We start from the raw sequence: 10,351 nt of genomic DNA, 5'->3' as shown, positions 1-10,351 counted from the left end.
TGTAGTTATGGTTCTTTTCCTATCTACTAGTAAATCACAACCGAAATTAATGACGACGGACATATATACAAAACTTAATGAATAATTGAAATCAAGATGTTTGCGTTATAACGCAAAAGGTTTGCGTTATTTTGCAAAGGTTTGCGTTATAACGCAAAGGTTTGCGTTATTTCGCAAAGGTTTGCGTAATATCGCAAATGTTTGCGTTATAACGCAAAGGTTTGCGTTATATCGCAAAGGTTTGCGTTATAACGCAAACATAGGAAGAAATATTAAAAAAAAAGTTGTATGGCGCTAATACGCTTCCGTTAAATAGAGTAAAACACTTGAAATAATAAAATGTTGTATAAAAACTTATTTCGCACTTCACAGTACAAATAGTCCGGTCAAACTTATATCATAGTTTACGTCCAACGGGACAGATTTTCCTGTCCTTGATTGTAACATTCCGTCTGTTTCTATATTTTTTTCGAATTTAACCTTATTTGTGTTTGCTAATATAGTATGAAATCATATATACTTGTAGCCAAGACCCCCCCCCCCCCCCCGGCTATGTGGCCCATACACTTCAAATATTTAATGAAAATTTAATTTGACAGAAATGAATACTACAAATTTTTAGGTTCTGTCAGAGTACAGACAATCAAAATCCCTCTCCTCGTGCAATAGTATAACACATTTGACTTCTACATCTTTTACATAAGTACTTCATATTTAGAATTTTTAGACACAGGGGCGGATCGAGCCATTTTTAAAAGGGGGTTCCAACCAAGGATAAAATAGGAGTGTTAGGGTTCAACAATATGTCCCCATTCAAAAGCATTGATCGTCAAAAAAGGGTGTACTAACCCCCGGATCCCCCCCCCCCCCCCGGGTGCGTCTAAACACTGCTAAGGAGTCCTTAGTGCACCAAGGACTTATAATATGCCACTAAGGACTAGATGGGGTGCTGTTACCCAAGGATTATTTTTTTTCAATTCCATCGTAATTAGTACTAAGTATGAAGCAGTAATAGAAAGTGGAAAAGCCAACACCAGGTTTTATAGTTTTTTCAGAATTTAATCATATTTTTTAGTGAAACCATTTGTATTTACACCCATCTTTGTCGGAATTAAAATAAAAACAAAAAACTTATAAATATATCTATTCCTTTTGTCTTGGTATCTCTTACATAATCATTTAACAAGCGGTGTCTTCCCGATTGTCCCACTTTTTGAAATTACAGGTAAAAAAGTAATGAAATTTTGTGGGACAATCGGGAATATGTTTGTGGGACAATTGGGAAGTTTAAATGTGGGACAATTGGGAAGTTTAAATGTGGGACAATTGGGAAGTTTAAATGTGGGACAATTGGGAATTGTTTTGATAGTGATTAATTTGTTTTTATAGTCTGTATCAGTTAATTACAGGTTACTAATCACTGTAACTTATAAAATATGAAAAAAACCATGAACAAATAATAATACTTACATATTATATTTTGCACATACATGTAGTAGGTACAATTGAAGTATCATCAAACATGGAATGTAATATGAAATCATATAATTTTAGCCTTAGATGCATGATTTTTTTAATTAGTTTTTATTGGCTTTGAACTAGCTGTCAGTAACTGCGAGTACTCTAAGATCTGTACTTAGTGTCTTTGTTGTGGGGATGTATAAGTAGCCGTCCACGTCCATGTCCACTCTGTGATTTGTTAGATGTATTTCTGTCTGTACCCATCTGATGAGATAAGCCTTTTTCAACTTATTTTTTTTAGTTTATTCTTATGCTGTACTGTTACAACACTGTCCCAGGTTAGTGGGAGGATTGGCGCCTTCAAATAAGTTTAACCCCGCCACGTTCTGTATGTGTCTGTCCCAAGTCAGGAGCCTATAATTCAGTGGTTGTTGTTTGTTACTGTGTAACACATTTGTTTTTCGTTCATTATTTTGTACATAAATTAGGTCGTAAGTTTTTCTAGTTTGAATTTTTTTACATTTTTCATATGGGACCTTTAAAGCTGACTCTGCTGTATGGGCTTTGCACATTGTTTAAGGCCGTATTGTGACCTATAGTTGTTAATTTCTGTGTCATTTAGTCTTTTTTGGAGAGTTGTCTCATTGGCAATTATACCACATCTTTTTTTTATGGAAGTCTGGTTCTTCTTTATAGTTGGTGACGAGTCCTGTTGACTGCACTTTATGGCAAAGACACTGGGAATATTGGAAAAACAACCTTTGATATTGATTCTTAGAAAGGCTGATCTGGCAGAATTCTAGACAACAGCTTCGTTTATCAAAAAAAGTTGTTGGGTTCAGGTGAATCTGACGTTGGGTGTTAGCAGTCTTCAATAGTGCAGAGAATGTTGTATTCATGTCCTCTGACTTCCCTAGTAAAATTGTAAAGACTTCTGGAAAAATCTCTCCATCAACAAGTTCGTGTAAAGTGTAGAATGTAAATGAGTTTATACCTTTTTTTTTTAAATTGCATGCATTATTTATTCAAAAACTTTATAGAGAAAATGTAATTAAAATTACGGTATTGAAATTTGTTTTATAAATAACGTTACATTGTAGATATATTTCATAAATCAGAAATAATTTTTTTTTAATCAAAAGTGCATTAATCCTAGGATTTAAAAAACATTTTTTTTATACTTCTATAAAATTAATATTAAATGTGCAATAAATTAATTCTTGTTTATTTAGCAAAACAAACAACAGTTACATTGTTTATCTAAGAACATTTTACTTCATAAAATAATGTGGGACAATCAGAACTTTTCATGTGGGACAATCAGAACTTTAAAATTTTAAAAAGTGGGACAATCGGGAATAAACCTAACAAGCTGACAACACTCTAACTTTTTAGTTGGCGAACATCAAAGTCGTGCACCTATGGCAAATAACTTTGTCGGGAAAGAAATAAAACAAAAGCAATATTATTTGTCCTTTTAATCATTGTAAATAAGAACAACACATTTAATTATAAAATATTAAGCATTAATCTTTTCGATACAATTGTTAATTACTGAAAATAAAAAGATTATGATTGTTTAATCATGCAGTTGTTATGTTATATGGCACGTGTCAATCGGTTCACTGATTTTCGGCATATCAAAGAAAAACCGGCACGTGCCTAAACAATGCTTAATTACTCGTTTATTTGTGATTATTTTGCTATAAAATTTTTAATTTATGCATCAAATATCAATCCCTAACTTAATATGTAAAAATAATAAAATAATACATGTAACAGCACCCCTTCTAGTCTTTAGTCGCATAGTATACGTCTTTAGTGCACTAAGGACTCCTTAGCAGTGTTTAGACGTACCGGGACCCCCCCCCCTCCCCCCCCCCACCTGGATCCACCAGAGACATATTGCCAGTATTATTCTAAGTTTCTTTAAAAACAATGACCATCATATATACACATGAATATCTTGTTTATGAAGGGAAATGATTTATGTTATACTTTGAAACACTCTCATATCAACAAAAAGTTCTCTGAAACTGTCATCATTAAGATTTCTTTATATCCAACCCGTTTTTTTGTTTTGTTTTGTGAAACTGCTTTCATTTTACAGTCGGCATTCCTATACGAACCAACTGTGCTCTTCTTGTCGACCTAATACATATTTTCACAGACGTCATTAAAATTTGTATTGCCCCTTAAAAGAACACTTGTATCCTGTTGATGACCTTATGTTGACCCTTGGTGTCTTTTTTGATTCGGTTAATTGTGCTGTATGGTTGCGGTATATATTTGGCATATACTCCATTTCTTTTTTTTCCATATCATAAGAAGAGGGACATTAAAAAGCATCTCCTAATAGGGAAACTGTGAGACGAACCCTTTTTTCTTCCAGAGTAGCAATGTATTTGAATCTATATTTAGATGCTTTTTTCCATATTTGATATTCGTCCATTATATAGAATCAAAAGATGCATGATATGATTCCCAATCAGATAACTTGCCACCCGATACAAACGACGTAGAAGTTAGAAACTATAGATCGCCGTACGGTCTTTTATTTACAATGAGCATAACCCATACCACATATATATAGTAAACATTAAAAGGCCTCGACATGATAAATGGAAAATAATTTATGTTTTGGCTTATTGTGTTAATGGGTTGCTGTCTATTTGACCTATAGTTATGCATCGTATCTTTTATTCATATTAACAGGAGTGGGACATGAAAACGCACGTCATAATAGGAAAACTGTGAGACGAATCCTTTTTTTGTCCCAGATTAGCAATGTATTTGAATCAATATCTATATTCATTTTCCATTTCTGATATTCATCCATAAAGATGTTAAGGGAATTGTTCTATCAGTTGGTTCCATGCAGTTGCAGTTCTCTGTGATATATACAATGATAGATCTAATGAATAATGAGACACAAATACAACTTTATATTTTTCTTAGGGGAATGAGAAATGATCAGATTAGTTCTTTTGATTTTCTTTATTGATCAAGATTTAGTCACGTGGTTGATGCTAATCAAGTATACAGATTCTGATATCAGTGAACGTTTTGACGTAATATACAGTAAAACAAATATTAATACGTCTAGACGTATTAACGAAATATAAGACAGGAGGTAATTTGTAAGCTCAGACAGCAACGTACGAAATGTAAATGGTTGTATATAAAGGCCATTTAAGAAGCTGTCCAGAGAATATTCATCAATTTATGAAGGATCTATTAAAAGGAACATGTCGTAACTGCGATAGCCCTTCTGACAAATGTATAATATCCAATGGGACTATTCAATTTCATAAAATATCTAACTTGTTTGTATTCTTGTTAGACGGTTTGAGTTGGTCATGTTTATGCTTAACAATTATTATAATACATTTTGGTGTGAAATATGTGATATTTACCAACCTTATAGACTGATTTGTATCTTCGAAATCAAGCCTCGAAATTGGGGGACCATCATTGGTGTTTTGTCAAAATTCAAATCAGTCCTTACTCCCATTATGGAATTTAATTATAACTCAACAAATCGGATAAGCAACCAAGGACAAAAATGGGTTTTCATCATACATTCACACCAACCCCATAATGCCGCATTGAAAAGACGCGATTAATATTACACGTACGCGCGTATACGTCGTTTTCCATGTCATCAGTGGTAGCGCCAATCGACGCATATCATACCTTAACCTTGTCTCTCAGTCCGATATTGGTGTCTCGAGATAATACCGTGGAAAATATTGATATCTTTGATAATAAAATTTTCTACATTTTCAAAGAAAGTTAATATAGCTATGCACTATTTTATATGTGTAATTAGTTTTATTCAATGCTATATGATATCTAACCAATAATTATGTATCTCTCAATAATTTGATTTGTCCATTGACTTTTTTTGATATTTTGAGATCGCAATTTCCCGTTTAAATTCTATGCATGGGTTCTGATATTACACTAAATACATGGAATAGCTGTATAAAACTGTTTTATCTCGAAGTCTACTTCAAAAATGACTTTGTTAATACAACATTTTTTTGTCAAACAGAATTCCCTTTCCTGTATGTTATTATAGTTTGTTTTTGATTGCAGCCCGGAAAATACTAACCCCCACCCCCTCCCCCTCAAAAGAAAAACACAAATGGTCGGTGACCTTTGTAAATATGTTAAGTAAATGTTTGTGGTGATCGCCTTTCAGGGGCGGATCCAGGATATTAGGTGAAAGGGGCGCAAACTTAAATTTTTTTAGGTAAAATTATCGAAATATTCTTTATAAAGCGGAGGACAACTCATGCTTTGCAAATTTTAGGGGGGGGGGCACGCCGGCCACGCCCCCGCCTGAATCCGCCCCTGCCTTTGATGACATATATATTTATCAGTATGTTGTTCTTATGGTTGATACACGAAAAAAAGTCATGTATTTTGTACATAAAAGGAATATTCTAATTGTATTATGTCGTTAAGTTTTCAGACGGCATACTTCGTCATAAGTACAGACAGTACCTGGATCTCAAAATATATTAATTTTACAGCAATAGGGAAATCCATTAAGTTGATTGGTTTCCAATTTCATTACTTTTCTAAAACTATAGCATACGGACTCAATTTCAATTAAGCTTTTATTTTTATATCAAGGCGGTTAGTAATGACATTCGAAAACAACTTTTGCCGACTAATGCTTACGACTTTGTTCAGACTCATTCCTCAGCTCAACGTGCAAAATTTAATTTGTATCGAATTTATTCTGTTAAAATAAAACAATAAACTAACCAGACAGTAATCAATACAAATTTGTGGTAAATTTTATCATGTGATCAATAGAGAGACCTCGGTTGTCTCGTAGGTGTAATTTTTAATTTCGATTGTCTACAGGGCATTTGATGACATACAGCTAGTCCACTCAAAGTTACATTTTTCAATTGAAGAATCTATATATCTACTCTTCTTACATACAGTAGCAGTGTGCTATGTCGTCTTTGGAGAATAGTGACATATTGCCTAGCCACATGTGCAATACAATTAATCCTTTCGGTCCGCAATCTATATCCTTTCCTCCGATCGAATAGCTGCCGAATTTTTGTAATGCTAAACTTGATTGTCGAAAATATGTAAATTTCTGTTGCTTCTCGAAACTATGCATTTTAGCACTGGCAAATATGAAAACAAAGGAATGTGCTTAAAACACTAAACAATGATTGTGCATGCTTTTTTTCTGCGTTAACATACTAATTCTAAGAAAAATTTCAGTAAAGATTTTTTTTTACGATTAGAATTTTTATTTAAACCATGAACGTATATTTGATGCACGGTATTCGTGAGTCATATGAATATATTCTTGAAACATTGGCAAAAAGACTTTAAGCAAATATCAATGAAATCAAGAAAATTGCACTGCTTAGAACATTACAATACGTTGCAGTCAAACTTTATAGGTTCCCTGTCATCAGTTCTAATGAATTAATGTTTGATTTAGAAACCGTACGCAGTTAGTACCAGTTGATGGGTGTTGACGTGTTTAAGAAATATATTTAGCTTAAGGTCTTGGTCAAGGTTTGAATAATCACAATTATTTTGTCTTGTATTACTCCATGATGTATATAGCTTTGTTAATTAGTTAACAACTGAGGAATAAATGGTGTTGAGCAAAATCCATTATTAAACGGAAAACATTTCACCAGAATACAGTATTTACACTAGACCGTGTGTTGTTCGCAGGCGCGGACCCAGTATTGGATTGTAGGCCTACGGGGAGGGATCGGGGGCTCCTGAGGTAAGGGGTTACTAGATAGATAGAAGATTTGGTATGAGTGCCAATGAGACAACTCTCCATCCAAGTCACAATTTGTTAAAGTAAACCATTATATATATATAGGTCAAAACGATATTTTGACAAATAATTGACTAATTTTACGAAAATGTCTTTATGAGGGGCACCCCGTCTGTATCCCCGACTGGTTCGTTGTTGTTGTTTGTCTTTGTATGAAGAGGAAAACAAGACAAACTAATACTTCTTAACAGCCCCGAGTGGGAGATGCTTATCGTGGCCATAGAAATGCTGCGTCAAGAAATATCAGACATTTTTTGACTGAAAAAATCATTTATCGCAGTGGTACGAATCTACGAAAAAAGTATATTTCACTGGTTTCTTTCTTAAAGATCAGTATCTAGTGCTTAAACGTTTTTAAACGACTTTAAAAAATAAACTGAAAAGTGTACGTGTGTTGGGGTTTGGTTTAGGTAGAAGAGACATTTTACCCCATTCTTTACCCTACCCCCCCCCCCCCCCCCCCAATTCTCAATCATCGAATATGCTTCTTATGTATCCCTTTTCTCGCTTGCATCCACTGAATTAAAACGGTCCCCAACTGTCAGAGTACAGACAATCAAAATCCCTCTCCTCGTGCAATAGTATAACACATTTGACTTCTACATCTTTTACATAAGTACTTCATATTTAGAATTTTTAGACACAGGGGCGGATCGAGCCATTTTTAAAAGGGGGTTCCAACCAAGGATAAAATAGGAGTGTTAGGGTTCAACAATATGTCCCCATTCAAAAGCATTGATCGTCAAAAAAGGGTGTACTAACCCCCGGATCCCCCCCCCCCCCCCCCGGGTGCGTCTAAACACTGCTAAGGAGTCCTTAGTGCACCAAGGACTTATAATATGCCACTAAGGACTAGATGGGGTGCTGTTACCCAAGGATTATTTTTTTTCAATTCAATCGTAATTCGTACTAAGTATGAAGCAGTAATAGAAAGTGGAAAAGCCAACACCAGGTTTTATAGTTTTTTCAGAATTTAATCATATTTTTTAGTGAAACCATTTGTATTTACACCCATCTTTGTCGGAATTAAAATAAAAACAAAAAACTTATAAATATATCTATTTCTTTTGTCTTGGTATCTCTTACATAATCATTTAACAAGCGGTGTCTTCCCGATTGTCCCACTTTTTGAAATTACAGGTAAAAAAGTAATGAAATTTTGTGGGACAATCGGGAATATGTTTGTGGGACAATTGGGAAGTTTAAATGTGGGACAATTGGGAAGTTTAAATGTGGGACAATTGGGAAGTTTAAATGTGGGACAATTGGGAATTGTTTTGATAGTGATTAATTTGTTTTTATAGTCTGTATCAGTTAATTACAGGTTACTAATCACTGTAACTTATAAAATATGAAAAAAAACATGAACAAATAATAATACTTACATATTATATTTTGCACATACATGTAGTAGGTACAATTGAAGTATCATCAAACATGGAATGTAATATGAAATCATATAATTTTAGCCTTAGATGCATGATTTTTTTAATTAGTTTTTATTGGCTTTGAACTAGCTGTCAGTAACTGCGAGTACTCTAAGATCTGTACTTAGTGTCTTTGTTGTGGGGATGTATAAGTAGCCGTCCACGTCCATGTCCACTCTGTGATTTGTTAGATGTATTTCTGTCTGTACCCATCTGATGAGATAAGCCTTTTTCAACTTATTTTTTTTAGTTTATTCTTATGCTGTACTGTTACAACACTGTCCCAGGTTAGTGGGAGGATTGGCGCCTTCAAATAAGTTTAACCCCGCCACGTTCTGTATGTGTCTGTCCCAAGTCAGGAGCCTATAATTCAGTGGTTGTTGTTTGTTACTGTGTAACACATTTGTTTTTCGTTCATTATTTTGTACATAAATTAGGTCGTTAGTTTTTCTAGTTTGAATTTTTTTACATTTTTCATATGGGACCTTTAAAGCTGACTCTGCTGTATGGGCTTTGCACATTGTTTAAGGCCGTATTGTGACCTATAGTTGTTAATTTCTGTGTCATTTAGTCTTTTTTGGAGAGTTGTCTCATTGGCAATTATACCACATCTTTTTTTTATGGAAGTCTGGTTCTTCTTTATAGTTGGTGACGAGTCCTGTTGACTGCACTTTATGGCAAAGACACTGGGAATATTGGAAAAACAACCTTTGATGTTGATTCTTAGAAAGGCTGATCTGGCAGAATTCTAGACAACAGCTTCGTTTATCAAAAAAAGTTGTTGGGTTCAGGTGAATCTGACGTTGGGTGTTAGCAGTCTTCAATAGTGCAGAGAATGTTGTATTCATGTCCTCTGACTTCCCTAGTAAAATTGTAAAGACTTCTGGAAAAATCTCTCCATCAACAAGTTCGTGTAAAGTGTAGAATGTAAATGAGTTTATACCTTTTTTTTTTAAATTGCATGCATTATTTATTCAAAAACTTTATAGAGAAAATGTAATTAAAATTACGGTATTGAAATTTGTTTTATAAATAACGTTACATTGTAGATATATTTCATAAATCAGAAATAATTTTTTTTTAATCAAAAGTGCATTAATCCTAGGATTTAAAAAACATTTTTTTTATACTTCTATAAAATTAATATTAAATGTGCAATAAATTAATTCTTGTTTATTTAGCAAAACAAACAACAGTTACATTGTTTATCTAAGAACATTTTACTTCATAAAATAATGTGGGACAATCAGAACTTTTCATGTGGGACAATCAGAACTTTAAAATTTTAAAAAGTGGGACAATCGGGAATAAACCTAACAAGCTGACAACACTCTAACTTTTTAGTTGGCGAACATCAAAGTCGTGCACCTATGGCAAATAACTTTGTCGGGAAAGAAATAAAACAAAAGCAATATTATTTGTCCTTTTAATCATTGTAAATAAGAACAACACATTTAATTATAAAATATTAAGCATTAATCTTTTCGATACAATTGTTAATTACTGAAAATAAAAAGATTATGATTGTTTAATCATGCAGTTGTTATGTTATATGGCACGTGTCAATCGGTTCACTGATTTTCGGCATATCAAAGAAAAACCGGCACGTGCCTAAACAATGCTTAAT

This window comes from Mytilus californianus, unplaced genomic scaffold, assembly GCF_021869535.1.
Source record: "Mytilus californianus isolate M0D057914Y unplaced genomic scaffold, xbMytCali1.0.p SCAF_1, whole genome shotgun sequence".
Taxonomy (NCBI): Eukaryota; Metazoa; Mollusca; class Bivalvia; order Mytilida; family Mytilidae; genus Mytilus; species Mytilus californianus.
Note: the sequence above shows the minus strand (reverse complement) of the source record.